Source organism: Papio anubis, chromosome 3, assembly GCF_008728515.1.
Source record: "Papio anubis isolate 15944 chromosome 3, Panubis1.0, whole genome shotgun sequence".
Taxonomy (NCBI): Eukaryota; Metazoa; Chordata; class Mammalia; order Primates; family Cercopithecidae; genus Papio; species Papio anubis.
Window position 1 is genome coordinate 50,768,185 of NC_044978.1, and position 16,709 is coordinate 50,784,893.

The window sequence follows — 16,709 nt, forward strand, 5'->3', positions numbered from 1 at the left end:
AATTTACTTGAATGCCCTACTAGAAGGGCACTGGGATCACCTAGATTATAGATCTCTGTTCCTACCAGGATAAAATTGAATTTCCTGGGTCCTTTCTGTTCTCAACCTCACTGGATTCAAGGTGTAGGGAACCCTAGCCCTCTAGTACACACACACCTGAGCTTACAGATATGGATGGGCATGTTGGCCATTAACTGCTCCACTAACATGCAGTTACTTGGGCTACTTTGAATATACACCCAGGAGAAATTACAGAAGTGAAGGTGTGATGGGATATTGGATACTTCTTATTGGAGAGTGCCATTATTTTAGTTTCCAAATGTCAATTTTTGGTTTAATAAATTTCAGAATCAAAAAGAAGATTTTTGAGATACTTGATTTTAATTGCTCTCTTAGTCATTCTTCTGAAAGTACTTCCTCCGTGGTCACAAGTTGCCACCTAACACGAATCCAAAACCACTTCCTAAATGGGAAGACCCCTTTTCTCACTTCGAAGGAGTTGGCCCTGACTGCTGACCTGTTCTCTCTGTCCCATGCCTCCTGTGGGCATCTCTGCTTTTTCTCTTTCCTTTTCTAGCTTCTCTTTTTTCCTTCATTTCTTTAAATGCAGGAGCTTCCTAAATTGTGTCTTTACTCTTTTCCTTCTTGGTGTTCATCGGTAATCTCATCCACTCACATGGCTCCAATTACGATTTGTGTGAAATAGCTCTCAAGTTTATATCCTCCCTCCTGAATTACTGGAACACACTCCCACGGTGCTTGTGTGTTTCATATGTATCGTACTTCACTCACCATTTTGAAGTTCCTTAAAATTGTCTTCTCATTCTCGATTCCTCATTCTTGTTAACTGAAGCATCACTATTATGGTTAGATGGGATCCAAATTTCAAACTTTGTCTTGACTCTCCTTTTGCCTCAAGATCTAAAGATTTATCAAATTATGTCGTTTCCTTCTTATTGTTGTGTCTTAGATCCTCTTAGATCCCCTCCTTTCTCATTGTCAACCCTCAATTCATGTTTTTATTGTCTTCTTCTCAGAAAGTTAATACAACCTTTTAACAGGGATCTAAGTCTCTTTTTGGATTTCAATTCATCTCATAAAATACTTTCAGATTTATTTTTGTGAAAAAAATTTTTTTCAGTATCACTTCACTGTTTTAACAGTCATCTGTCTCACTCACTAAATATTCATCGAGTAGAACTACATATGACTAAGGAATCCCTTTGTTGGATATGTACCTAAAGAAAATGAAATCAATATCTCATAGAGATATCTGTGCTGCCATGTTTACAGCAGCATTATTCACAGTAGCCAAGGCACGGAAAGAACCTGTGTCTGTTGCTGAAGAATGGATAAAAATGCTGTGATATACACACAGAGAAGAGTATTTTTCAGCCTTAAAAAAGGACATACTGACAACAATGATGAACCTGGAGAACATTATGCTAAGCGAAGTAAGCCAGACCCAGAAAGACAAATATGGCATGATCTCATTTATATGTGGAATCTTAAAAAGAAAAAAAATCAAATACATAGAAACAGTTGAATAGTGTTTACCGGGAGCAGGGAAGCAAAGAAAATAGGGAGATGTAGTTCAAAGGATAAAACTTGTTGTTATGTACGATGAATAAGTTTAGAGTGCTAATGTGTTGCAGGAGGACTATAAATAATATCGTATTAAAAATTTGTTATGAGAATATATTTTGCATGCTCTTGACACTCACACACACGCATACACACACACACACACGAATTAACTATGGAAGGTGATGTAAAATTTGCTTACTTGTTGTAATCATTTCACTTTGTATATGAAAACATCATGTTATATACCTGAAATATATACAATAAAAATATGTATTGAGTTTGTACTATGTGCTTGGGACTTGCATAAATTCTGGTGTACAAATGTGAAACATGATCTTGTCTTCAAGCAATTCCTAAGCAGGTAACCCATAACTATAATGCAGGGTGATTTGTATAATGATATAAGTATTTTCCTACCTCTAAAGCAGCTGCTTAGCATTCCTTTCCTTTTTATACTACACAATTTCTTGCCATTTTAAAGACCTAGATATAATACCATCTACATTATGGTGTTTTTCCTTGTCTCTTTGATCATATTTCCTTCATTTGAAGTACTATATAATTTATTCTCTGAATCATTTATTTGGAAATTAATCACCCATTAGTTTGTCATTTCTTCCGATATCAATTTTAACTGTAATTTAATGTTTAATATTTTGTCTTGTATTCTCATTTAGGTTGTCCATGTTCCAAGATTAGCGATTAGGTCTTAAGCTTCTTTATAGTCTCCCCTAAACTTTATACTACATTGCTATTAGGTATTCAAATGAAAACATGTTTCAAATGATAAATATTAAGTACATTTTACTGGGTAAATTAATATCTTCTTTTCTACCCTGATTTAACTCCAATACTGACATAAAATGGTTTCAACTATTTTTATACACAAATTTTTGAACAATAAAGTTTATTTTTAAGTGGGCATTTTCAACCTTCTATCCTATTCAGACTTGTCCTTGCAATTTTTAAGTCCCATCTCTTCTAACAGTTCCCACAAGAATTGTTGTTAAAAATGAAATTCAATGTAGTCTCCTGAGAGATGAAATATGTCCTTCAAAATAATTTCACCACAATACATTTTCTGACTCAGGAGATTTTGATTTTTGTCAACTTGGTCTCAAGGCAAACCTTGAGTATTAATATAAAGAAATAAAACGCAGTGCTAATGATACAGAGACTGCAAATTCCATTAGATAATATTCTCTATTTATGTGGAATAATGAACTAATTCAAGATTTTAACATAGTAAAGTATTAAAAATTAAATTACTACAGTGATTGCATCATTTCTGATTGCTGCTATAACAACCACAGACTTAGTGGCTTCAAAGAGCAGAAATTTATGTGTATTTACAGCTTCATAGATCAGAAGTTCAACATGAGTCTCTCAGAGCTAAAATCAAAGCATCTGAAGGCTGCTTTCTTCCTGCAGAACGTAGGGGAGATTTTATTTTCTTGCCTTTTCCAGCTTTTAAAGACCACTGGCATCACTGGCCCCCTCCTCCAGCTTCAAAACCAGCGACGGTGGGGGCCAAGTGAATCCTCCAGTCCCAGTCCAGTTTTTGGATGACTCAGTGCTGGCTGACATCTAGATTGACATTGACATTGTGACACAGGACTCTGAGTCACAGTGTGGGGTATTTTGTTACACAGCAATAGAAAACTAATGCATCATATGATCTACCACTAAGTCTGCGGTTATTTGTTATAACAGCAATAGGAAACTATGTAATCACTGCAATAATTTAAATTTTAAATACTTTAGTATATTAAAATCTTGAATTAGTTCATTATTCCACATAAACATAGAATATTAGCCAATGGAATTTGCCATCCCTGTATCATTATCATTGCATTTTATTTCTTTACACTCAATGTTTGCCTTGAGACCAAACTGACAAAAATCCCCTGAGTCAGAAAATGTATTGTGGTGAAATTATTTTGAAGGACATATTTCATCTCTCAGGAGACTACACAGAATTTCACTTTTGACATGTGTTCTGAGGGTCATTAATTCAATTAGATGCTCTTTTAAACAGTGATTCCTTGTTCTAATAACATTAAGGAGCACTATATACTCTATGCCTACTCTTGGATAATTAAAATATACATTAGTAGGAAATAAACTTTCACACGATTTAACTCAAATGTGAAGTACATTAATTTGACCATGGGTCACCCCCTGCTACTTCCTCCCCTGCCACCTATTTTCAAGCAGTATCTACTAACAGCCTTTAGGATACCTTTTGCAAAATTTTGGTTTACTCTAATTTTCCTATACTTTTTAAAATAAGAAATTGAGCTGGGCATGGTGGCTCGCTCCTGTAATCCCAGCACTTTGGGAGGCTGAGGTGGGTGGATCACCTGAAGTCAGGAGTTTGAGACCAGCCTGACCAACACGATGAAACCCCGTCTCTACTAAAAATACAAAAAATTAGCCGGGCCTGGTGGCAGGTGCCTGTAATCCCAGCTACTCAGGAGGCTGAGGCAGGAGAATCACTTGAACCTGGGAGGCAGAGGTTGCAGTGAGCCAAGATCGTGCCATTGCACTCCAGTCTGGGCAACAGAGTGAGACTCTGTCTCAAAAAAAAAAAAAAAAAGTAAAAAAGAAATTGAATGGTAGAGAGATTGGAGCTTTCTCAAAGTCTCTTAATTTAGGCAGCAAAATGAGTTTAGAGCATAACAAAACTAGAACTGAGGCCTCCTGGTTCCTGTGTCCTTTACCTCTGCTGATCAAAGTTTGCTTTAGGGGAATACGTGAGCAGATGGTTAATAGCATCAAGAGGCAAGGCCTGAGATATCATCTCACATCAATCAGAATAGTGATTATTAAAAAGCCATGAAGCAACAAATGCTGGCGAGGTTGTGGAGGAATAGGAACACTTTTACACTGTTGGTGGAATGGAAATTATTTCAACCATTGTGCAAGACAGTGTGATGATTCCTCAAAGATTTAAAACTGGAAATACCATTTGGCCCAGCAATCCCATTACTGGGTATACACCCAAAGGGATATAAATCATTGTGTTACAAAGATACATGCATGCATATGTTCATTGGAGCAATATTCACAATAATAATGATATGGAATCAACCCAAATGCCCATCAATGATAGACTGTATAAAGAAAATGTGGCACATATACACCATGGAATACTATGCAGCCATAAAACGAAACAAGATCATGTCCTTTGCAAGGACATAGATGAAGCTGGAAGCCATTATCCTCAGCAAATTAATGCAGGAACAGAAAATCAAACAGCGCATGTTCTCAATTATAAGTGAGAACAATGAGAACACATGGATACAGGGAGGGGAACAACACACACTGGGGCCTGTTGGGGGAGGATGTGGGGGAGAGAGCATTAGGAAAAAGAGCTAATGCATACTTGGCTTAATACCTAGGTGATGGGTTGATAGGTGCAGCAAACCACCATGGTACACGTCTACTTATGTAATAAACCTGCACATCCTGCACATGTACCCCGAAACTCAAAAAATAAAATAAAATAAAAGAAGAAGCAATGCCTGTTTTTCCCTTCTTGACTCACTTCTCCTGCCCTCCCATTATACCATGACCTGAAGCTCAGCCATCAGAGTGTTTGTAATGGAAGCTTCAGTACAAGTGAAAAAGTCTTTAGGAGGAAAAACACTTTATTCTGTTAGCAATTGCTTGCAATTTAGGATGAATTAAGTATTTACGGTTTTGATAGCTGGGCGTGGTGGCCCACACCTGCAATCCCAGCACTTTAGGAGGCTGAGGCGGGTGGGTCATTTGAGGTCAGGAGTTCCAGGCCAGCCTGGCCAACATGGTGAAACTCTGTCTCTACTAAAAATACAATAAATAAATTAAAAAAAAAAAAAAAAATTAGCCAGGCGGTAGTGGTGCATGCCTGTAATCCCAGCTACTCGGGAGGCTGAGGCAGGGGAATTGCTTGAGCCTGGGAGGAGGAGGTTGCAGTGAGCTGAGATCAGGGCAGTGAGCTGAGATAAGGCCAATATGCTCCAGTCTGGGCAACAGAGTAAGACCCTGTCTCAAGAAAAAAAGAAAAAAGTTATGGAAAAATATGTAATAACTGAGGATCCTAGGTCACTGAAGAGGAGTATAGTGCTTCCCTGGACTCTGTTTTTTTTAGAGGTCCTACTTTTACTTTCTCTGGCCACACCACCCCTGTGGGGTGAGACTTGTGCAGTGGCCAATATACCTTTTCCACCCAGAGCCCACATTTCCCCTTTAGACCATATTTCAGCTACCAGAGAGCCCAGAGTTGCCCTGCTAAAGGGCCTTGCCCCCATTCCTCAGATGCGGGCAAGTATCTTCCCTGGGACCACCCTTCGAAGGCAGACCATGCCACGGCATCCATGCAGTGGACCCAAAGGGTGGCCAAGGGATGGTGGCTGTTTTTGTGGGGTGTACACAATTCCCAGGCCCATCATAGTATAAGCTGAAGTCGAAGTTCCAAAGAGAAGGTGAATGTCTTGAAAGTGGGGAACTGCTTTTCCTAGAGCCTCAATATTTAGGCACAAAGCACTGAGTCTGCATATTCTGAATTAGAACCTGCCCTGTCCGATTCCTCAAGGATCTAGAACTAGATGTACCATATGACCCAGCCATCCCATTACTGGGGATATACCCAAAGGATTATAAATTATGCTGCTATAAAGACACATGCACACGTATGTTTATTGCAGCACTATTCACAATAGCAAAGACTTGGAATCAACCCAAATGTCCATCAGTGACAGATTGGATTAAGAAAATGTGGCACATATACACCATGGAATACTATGCAGCCATAAAAAAGGATGAGTTTGCGTCCTTTGTAGGGACATGGATGCAGCTGGAAACCATCATTCTTAGCAAACTATCACAAGAACAGAAAACCAAACACCGCATGTTCTCACTCATAGGTGGGAACTGAACAATGAGATCACTTGGACTCAGGAAGGGGAACATCACACACCGGGGCCTATCATGGGGAGGGGGGAGGGGGGAGGGATTGCATTGGGAGTTATACCTGATGTAAATGACGAGTTGATGGGTGCAGCAGACCAACATGGCACAAGTATACATATGTAACAAACCTGCACGTATGCACATGTACCCTACAACTTAAAGTATAATAATAATAAATAAATTAAAAAAAAAAAGAAAAAAAAAAAAAAAAAAGAACCTGCCCTGTCAAGTTGTTAGGAAACTGTATTTATCAAGTTAAGTGGATAGAGCATATTTTATTTAGTAGTTTTTAGCTGGATTTATACCTTTCAACTATTTAGACATGTGGTATGTGGGCTTCCGTTTGTGCGCTTGTCCCTGCCTGCCGTGCGGTTTCCCGCTGGGCTGGCAGAGGGTGTGTTTTGTGTGTACACATATGCACACATTTGTTGAAGAGGCACACAGTGATAACAGGAGTGGAGGGGGTGGGGATGTAAGACAAATCAATTTTCCAGCATTACTCTTGGACCTGTCATTCTTTGTCGTCAAAATAAAATCGATTCTTCGGTACATGAGATTAATTTTAGACATTACATCTGGTAAGTATTTATTAGGTAATATCTAGAACAATTTAAAAATATTTGCTGCCTTTACATAGTACATTCATCAGCAGTTAAATTCCTTGATTGAAATTCTCAGTTCAGCTAGATTCCGAGGAACCCAAATATTGACATATTTCAGTTATTGACAATCTCCTTTGTCCCAATTCTTTTAGCCCAGTGTTTATAAAGGGTGATTACAATATCAGCAGCACCAACCACCTGGGAACTTGTTGGAAAACAAAATCTGGACAGTCAGTCCCCAATCCCTAAGCCTAACCTAAAACCCCTAAGGTGGGCAGATTCAGAAGTCCACTTAAGCAGCTCTCCGTGTGATTCTGAAGCTTGGCTGCAGGTAAGGGTTGGGAACCAGCTCCTTGGCCTATACTGACTTCTTGATAAAGTTGATTAGAGGCAAATATGGCTGAAAATTTTCTTTGTTCCTGGTTATATTGGTTCAACAGACCCAAATACACACCACTGGGAAAAACAGCATAATTTTATAATTGAAATACAGAGAGCTTTCACTTTAAGTATTTTTTTTTTTTTTTTTTTTAGAAGAAATGAGTGCACTATTGTAGTTTAGATATTGCAGCAATTGCAAGATTTTGTCTGCTTGGTGCTTTTGCTAATACTTGCTCTCTTTTGGATTTCCTTATTTTTATATTTACCAGTAGTTTCAAGTTGCGGTTTTGGATATTGTTTTCCAGGTTCAAAACCTGAGAGGTGCTTCATTAAGTTTTGAAATGCCGCACAACTGAATCAATAACTTGAAACTGAACTTCAGAGTTGGAAAGTAGCAAAAGAAAAATGCCACTGTTTCTCCACATGTAATTTAACTTCCATAAGGAAAACAAATCTGTTGCTTGGTTTTTTTGTTTTTTTGTTTTTTTACAGTTTCATTAAATTCTCTGATCACAGTATTAGTGAGCAAACCCACTCTGATATTCACTGTAATTGAATAATAATAAAAAAGGAGTGTTTTTATCTAGTGGCATAAAAAGAAGATGCAAAATAAATTGTACTGATTTTTGGACTTTCAGTGAGGGTTAATATTTATTTACTAATTGACATTTAATATAATTTTACTTTGTATTTACTTAGAAATAAAGTGAATTGATATAAAACAGAGAGGAAAGCAAGAAAGGATTGAATATAGAAGTGCTCCAGGATCAAAGCTGGTGTGTCATGGGACAACTTTTACAAGTTAGTTATTGGTCATCTTTCTGTCTTTATTAATCCACTGTTTCAATATGAACACTGTAGCCAGTGAGACTGCTTCAAATGAATGTGAAAGAAAGCTGATCCTCATCTGCTGAAACCTGCGAAGCCTACTTGTAGGCCTTGCTAACCTGTGAAACCACCTCTATTGTTAGCCATCGTTTTTTATTTTTATTTTTTAAAGGACTGATGTATTCAATAGGTAGAATTAGAATATGATTTGCACCTCTTGACTTCTTATTTATAATTCTTCTTCCTCATTTCTGGGGTCTATGTTTTGTCCCTTCAAATGTACATTAAGCTTTTTAAGATCCAGGGTCTTTATTTCATTTGCATTTCTACCAGCACCTAATAGTTTTCTACTCTTAGTGAAAACTAAATAAATTATTTGAAAATAATTAACATTGTAGCTCACTCGAGTAAAGTCAAATTGATAGTGCACCAGTGTTACAAAGGGATATAGAACATACATGGTGAAAAGTGAACATCTCACCTAATTCCAAAGCTTTGTCTTTGGACCTTCATTTTTCTTATTTTATATAAAGGGTTTCTATAATATACGTTAGAATTCTTATTATTAACATTATTTTTAAGTGACAAATAATTGTATACATTTATGGGGTACAATGTGATTTTTGATATATGTATACAATGTGGTTGATTAAATCAAGATAATTAAAATATCCATCATCTCATTCACCCATTGTTTTCTTAGTTATTTGAAATTTTTTCTTAGTTATTTTAAAACTCAAACATTTATATTAAAAATACAGGTTGCCTATGGTTCCATTCAGAGAAAGGAAGTAGCAAGTAAATTCTTGCATTGTTTTACAGAAAAGAAAGAGAAACATAATGTTGCAGGATGAGAAAATTCTAAAAAAGAAAATATGATGGTTGGGGGAATATATATATCAAAAATTTTCTTGGTTTTATACTTACAAAATAATTTTCAAGTTTTAATTTTTATTTACTTGAAGATTTTTATGCACATTTGAATATTAATGTGTTTCTTCTCAAAATGAATATTTGAAATTAAAAAATAAGAAAGGATGATGTCTATATCTTTTGCAATCTGCAGTAATTAAAACGAGTCCATACCTCAATTCTACTCATTTTGAGAAAAGTAAATTTCTCAATATTATACATTATATGCCTACACTATGGCATTTTATTTTATATTCTTAAAATATGTACTTTAAGAAATGACTATTAAAAGGAAAGAAGTAAATACAGCTTCATCAGATTGTATCTTGGGCTTTAGATTTGCAATTGTTTAAAACTCGTAGAAACAAGAATATGATCAAATATTAAAACTGAGCAATATGAATGGATGACATTCTACTCACATAACAACACAACGTACTGAAAAAGGCATATCTTGCATTTCAGTCCAACTATTTTTCAAGTTTGCCGTGAGTATGTATTATTTGTGTACCATGTGCAAAGTGTCTTTCTAGGAGCTATTGCTACAAACGTGAATTTTAAAAAATTAATTTTCCTGCTCCAAAGTAGCTTATAGTAGAGAGAATTAAAAATACAGAGATAATTAAATATAAAGTTATCTATGACCATTTTTCACTAACAGTTTGATACTATAAACAACTAACTGTCACTGGGGTGCACTCAGCAAAATTTTTAAATTTTAATATTTAAATATGAAATCTAATTAATGTGTCACGAACAATGGTAACAGAAACTGGTAAGATGAAAAAGTGTTAGTCCCACTTATACTGAGAAGCTGGTTTAATGAATCTGCTCTTGCTAGATATAAAATAATTAGCTAACCTACATTGGGAAGGTCAGGTATTTTGTAATGTCTAATAAATATAGAGGATATATATCTATGATTATAAAATAATACTGCGATTTTGCACCTACAAGGTTAATTTTGTATTACAAAAGTAAATTGAGACCTTGTATGTCTCAACCTTGTATGATTTAATATGCAATCACTGAATCATATTTTTAGCTTGGTCTTCAGCTCATCCTCAGGAGATTCTAAAGAGGGATGTTGGATGCATGTTGATATAGTATCTAGACAGGTAAAGGTAGACTGTGGTGTGTTAGGACCACGAATGTGTTATAAAAGCAAAGTGAAGGTACTGCAATTTGTAGATCACAACACCATTTGTGAACCTCCAGACACCCACATTTAATCCTCACCTATCCTTCTGGGGTAAGATTGTAGTGTGCAGTTTTATTGTGTTTTACAGGTGGGATAAATAACTAGTTTCACGTTGTTTTTGGAGTAGGGAATAAAACAGAGCTCTTTTTACTTCTTACCCTGTAATTTGGCCACTGCTTTCCCTTAACAAGTCATTATATTCTCTTTCACAAGTGTCTCAAGTTATTTCTTATTTTGAAATCCTGTCTTCTCAGTTAGATTTGGGACTGGGCCGCTTCTTCCATATCGTAAAACACTGATCATACAGTAAATGCTTATAGTCCTTGATATATGTTTTAAAAGTTTTTAAAATTTTGTATTTTATAAGAATTGCTGATACTGAATGGAAAAATTAAACATCACAGGAATGCTGATTCACAAGTATCCTCTGACTGCTGGCACATTGAATACTGACTTTGGCTTTGAGGGGCCTGTGCCTTCCTAACACATTTTTTCACTTGCAATAACAAAGTTGCAGTTTTCTGACTTTTACAAATGAAAAGTGCTGTAGAATAAGCAAAAAATGGGTTTTAACTCCTCTGAGAAACTTATTATGTAAATATACATTATTATGATAATAAATAATAATAATCTATTTTCTGAAGCATAATGCCAGTGCAAAAGTCATTTGGGGAGGCAAACATTTGTTAGTTGTATGGAGGTTTCATCAAATCAAGTCTCCATTCCATGATAATAGATACTTAAATGGATTTTTCTATTTCATGAAGGCACTTCAAAGTTTAGAAGCAAATGCATTGTTAGAAAGATCAGATAATAAAAAAGATAATTTTTCAAAAATCTTTATGGCCTACCAAATTTGTTGCATGAAAAGAGCAGAAAATCACAATCCTTTGGAAAATTGAATTTGATTCTTTTTAATTTATTTGTTCATTCCAGTTACAAGTCCAATCACAGGTTTCTCAGACTTGCTGAGCTTGGGCTTTTATTCGACTCAAGGTGTTTTAATTTTGAATGTAGCTTTTATAGTTTTTGCTTTTAGGGAAAAGAAAGTTGCCTGCCCTTTTTTTTTTTTTTTTGTAAGAGACTATTATAAAATTCAACTATAAGATTAAAATAGGATCAGTGGTTCTCATAGTTGGGAGATATTTGTGATGCCTTATTCATCTCTGTTAATAAAGAGTTTCAAAGTTATGTTAATGAGCTGCACCTGAAGGAACTAGGGGATTCTTGAAAAGCTGGAACTAAAGGAGGATGCAAAGACTGTAATATAGTTGAAAATTATAACATGGAAGAGGACATAGTCTTGTTCAATTTTGAGCCAGAAGGTAGAAATGAAAAATTTAGGTGTAAGTTATGGGAGAGTGCTTTTTAATTCAACTTAAGGAAGGGGTTCCTGGTAATGTTCCTAAATACAGAAAGTATTCATACTTCCCTGAGGAATTCTATAGAAAGGATTCCTGAATCCTGTTGAGGACTTGAACCCGTAGGTCCTATAAACCTCTCAACTCTTAACATTTTGGCAGTTCCATTAGAATCTGTTTTTACTGCAAAATCCGAAATACAAAACTCAAGTAGTTCTCAAATGGATGCCTGCCTCCTAATTTTCCAAGTTCATTGATTAAAATACCACTTTTCCCAATTCCAAGTATCGAAACGTTCATCGTTTTCATTTTTATTTCTCCTAAAATCTCTCATAACTCACCAGTCACCTAAGCCTATCGGTTCTTGTTTCTCAGTGTCACTCTTAATTATTATGTTATTTGTTCTCATCTGTCCAGTCAAGGCCCTCATCAATTTAGACCTGTATTGCCACAACTTCTTAACATGTCTTTCTAATATTTGCATATATAGTCCTTAATCTGTAATTTCCTTTCGTATACTTTTATGTCACTCTCATTAAGAATATAACACTTAATCCTTTCCATGCGTTCAGATTTTCTCAATCCAGTATTTAAAATCTTTCTTAATGTGGCCCCAACTTATCAATATTTTCTCTTACTGCTTCCAAATGTCAGCCAGTTTGTTCCTTTTGACTCCCCTTAACCCAACACACAAGCTATAGGTACAATATAGGTAAAATCTTACAATCTCTTGTGTCCCTCCAAGAATGTTTCTTAGACCTAACTTATCCCACAATAACCTTTCTTTTATTTTGAAATTAACTTAAAACCCACCATGTGATTTATGTCAAAAGAATATCCACTTTTTAAAATAGCTGTCCACTAGTTTGTTTACATGTGTACGTAAAAGTTACAAACATCACTTTCCTATTTTAAAATCCATGACTCTATATTTCATTTTATAATTTTCCATTGACTCTAAAGCAGTGTATACCATGAACATATATTAAACACACATCAAATTCCTATCAAATGATGAAATAAAAAATTATAAGTAGTATATGTTAAATGGAGAAATGGATCAAAGTGACTTCTCAGGGAAAGACCTCTAAGATATCTGTGGGTAGATGTGCTTATACTGATTCTCTTAGAATTGGAAATAGTTGTGAGTGCCAATAGAGTCAGCCCTGATTTAACACATGTCTTTTCTCTTGGTCCATTTTGATGAGCAGTATGCCATGGGCTATTAGCCCCCAAAACATTTTGCGTTAAATAAGATATCTCACTGCACATAATTCTCATTTTGCAGTTAGAGCTTTAGGCTTTATTACATCTGAAATACCATGGAACACATAATCTTGACTTTGATTTTTTACAATGTATTCAGGACGAACAGAGATTTTAGTGAATTTGATTCATATCATCAGTTCATTTATTAGAAGATATAATGACAGAACCATAAACCTGTCACCCGAGGTGGCACTAATGAACTACTTTTGTGAGCTCCCTAAGAAATAAGGGTAATATTTGAATTGAAATGGACATGGTTCTTTATTTCTAGAGGTGCAAAAATTGTACTTGTAGGTGTGAGATCCTGTCCTTGCCTGTGATTGATGTGTTTTTTTGATGAAAGAATGCCATTCTGCTGAAATTCCCAGAATTTTTATTGTAGTCTTATCCTCATCTCAATCTTAATTTCCTATACTTATTGGACATTTCAGGTGTTCTCTTTCCTTTAAAGTAATGAGAGAAAGATAAATAGCAAATATAAATATGATTTATCTATAGAACTTTTAGTTTTTAATGTCTTAGCCTTAAAGGAATCTATCACAGAACTACTAGTCCCAGGAATGTCTGTCTACACAACATTAAATAATTAGCAGTTCACCAACATAATACCACCACCAACATCACAAATCATATAATTGAGAGTCTGCAGTAGAAGCAGACATTAGTAATTATAGCAAAGGTTATTTAATTATAGATGAAATAAGTGCTATGAACAAAATGAGTACATAACAGAGACCTGATCAGTCTGGAAGGGACAGGGGAGTTAGGGGAGGAGCAGGGCCAGGGAAGCTTCTCTGAAGAAGTGACATTCAAAGAGACAGGAAGTGTGAGTAGAAGAAAGGAGTGGGTTAGGTGAAGATCGGGGACTGAGTGGGGATGGGGCTTTTAAGCAAAGGAAACAACTTGTTTAGTGGCAAGAAGTTACTTAGCTCTTCAGAGTAATGAAGGAGTAATCATGTGCCTTGAACATAATGAGAAAAGAAAGGAGGATATGTGAGGCTGGATGAAAAAGTGAATAGAGGCCATATCACAAAAAAAATGTTGTTAGTAAACATAAGGAGTTTGAATTTTATTCTAAGAGAGTGGGAAGCCCTACTCTAATGACATGATCCATTTTAAAGATTACTCTGATTTTTGAAAGGAAAAAGACCGGAAGCAAGAGATCAGCTAGGAAGTTTTAGCAATACTTTCAGAGAGAGAGAGAGATGAAGGTACTTGAGTCAGGAGAGAAGGGGATGGATTTGAGATGGATCAGGGAGGTAGAACATGGTGATTGCTGTTAAGTAGAGGATAAGAGAGAAGAGCTGTCCTTCAAGATTTATGGTAGAAACAACTTGATGAATGGTACTGTCATTTACTGAATGGGAAATGGTAGAAAAGAAACAGGTTTTTGAGTTTAGTTTAGGCCAGGTTGGGTCCTGAGTTGCCTAAAGTGGGGCTGGGAGGAATGCAGTTGGATAGTCAATGGATAACTGAGACAGCAGTACTGAACAGGACACAGAATTTGAGCCACTTTTGTTCCTAATTTTCTCCAAATGAGAGCAGTTTCAGCATACTTTTGTACACCAAAACTAAACAGACAAAAAATAAAAAGTACCCCCGCACAAATTCAGTTTCAGAAATGTTGATGAATAATATGCATTTATTAGCAAGGTTTTGGGAGGCAAGAAAGGATGTTCATGGCATAGCAAAGCTTCTCATTTAGCTCCCTTGAAATATTTTAGCTCTTTCCCAAGGGCTCTTTCTCAACAGCAGCTGCTTCATCTCTTACCCTCTTTTTCTACAATCCTCAACTTCACCCTTACCACTGCCTCACCCCCATCTTCCACAATAAATCTTTATTTCTGTAAGTTTAGCTTTCCCTTATTTCCTGTCATCAATAGAGTCACCACTCACCTTCTCATCAAAACAAAGATCCAGTTCAGAAGCTACCTGCCAAAGAATGGTGAAGTTTGAAAGGACAGGGAAGACTGTAAAGAGTAAACAAATACTTTCCTGCAAAATAAACATGTTAATTACATATTCAGGATAATGTAAGCTATGAGTGGAATTTCAACTTGAAAAATTTACTACTGGAGAGAGAGATATTAAAGGAGCTATTGTCTAGCAACTTGAAAGGGAGGAGGAAATCCAAAAGACTAGAGGTTCCCTAAACAGAGGAAAAAGAGATTTACAAAGAATGTAATGATCAATTTATCAAATCTGTCAAGAGGTAATTTGCATATTTAAAAATACAAATGAGGCTGAGCATGCTGGCTCATGCCTATGATCCCAGCACCTTAGAAGGCCAAGATGGGTGGATCACCTGAGGTCAGGAGTTTGAGACCAGCCTGGACAACATGGTGCAACCCTATCTCTACAAACAATACGAAAATTAGCTGGGTGTGGTGGTGGGCGCCTGTAATCCCACCTACTTGGGAGGCTAAGGCGGCAGAATCACTTGGACCCTGGAGTCAGAGGTTGCAGTGAGCCGAGATGGTGCCACTGTACTCCAGCCTGGGTGACAGAGCAACACTCCATCTCAAAAAATCAAAACAAAACATAAAAACAAAAATACTACAAATGATAACATTTTACTTTATAAAAAATCTGCTATATATACTTTCAGAAAACAGAGAAATTGACAGGCCCGAATTTGTGCCCCAAATCTTGCTATGAATTTCTTTTGTCTAAACATGGCAACATTATTAAGTTTTTTAAAATTTAATGTTTAAACTTAATGTTTAATTAAATTTAAAAATGTTTGTGGGTACATAACAGGAGTGTATATTTATGGGTTACATGAGTTTTTTGTGTGTACATAATAGGTGTATGTATGTATGGGATACATGTGCTATTTTGGTACACTCATACAATATGTAATAATCACACTCGGGTAAATGGGATATCCATCATCTCAAGCATTTATCCTTTCTTTGTGTTATAAACAATCCAATTATATCTTTTAGTTATTTTAAAATGTACAATAACATTGTTGACTGTAGTCATGCTGTTGTGCTATCAAATATGAGATCTTATTCATTCTATATAGCTATATTTCTGTACCTATTAACCATCCCTTCTGTCCCCCCACCCAATAGCCCTTCCTAGCCTCTGGTAGTCATTATTTTACTCTCTATCTCCATGAGTTCAATCGTTTAAATTTTAGCTCCCACAAGTAAGTAGGAACATATAAAGTTTGTCTTTTGGTATGTGGCTTGTTTCACTTAACATAATGTCCTCCAAGTCCATCTATGTTGTTACAAATTATGGTATCTCATTCATTTTTTATGGCTGAATAGCAGTCCATTGTGTATATATATCACATTTTCTTTATTCATTTATCTGTTGATCCATTCAATTTAAGTTGCTTCCAAATCTTGGCTATTGTGAATAGTGCTGCAATAAACATGGGAGTGCAGATATCTCTTCAACATACTGATTTCCTTTCTTTTGGGTATATACCTAGGAGTGGGATTGCTAGATCATATGGTAGTAGTGCCATTTTTAGTTTTCTGAGGACCTCCAAACTCTTTTTCCTACTGGTTGTACTAATTTACATTCCCATCAACAGTGTACAAGGGTTCCTTTTTTTTAACATGCTTGTCAGCATTTGTTATTGCCTGTCTTTCT

At 35.9% G+C, this 16,709-nt stretch overlaps 1 protein-coding gene across 1 annotated transcript in view; it reads left to right on the top strand.

The window, feature by feature from the left end:
• Nucleotides 1–6,922: 6,922 nt before the first annotated feature.
• Nucleotides 6,923–16,709, top strand: part of SLC7A11 (solute carrier family 7 member 11) — a 230,745-nt gene continuing 220,958 nt past the window's right edge. Inside the window, exon 1 of the mRNA XM_031664264.1 lies at nt 6,923–7,476. The gene's annotated coding sequence lies outside the window, so the exon portion shown is untranslated. The remainder of the gene's footprint in view (nt 7,477–16,709) is intronic.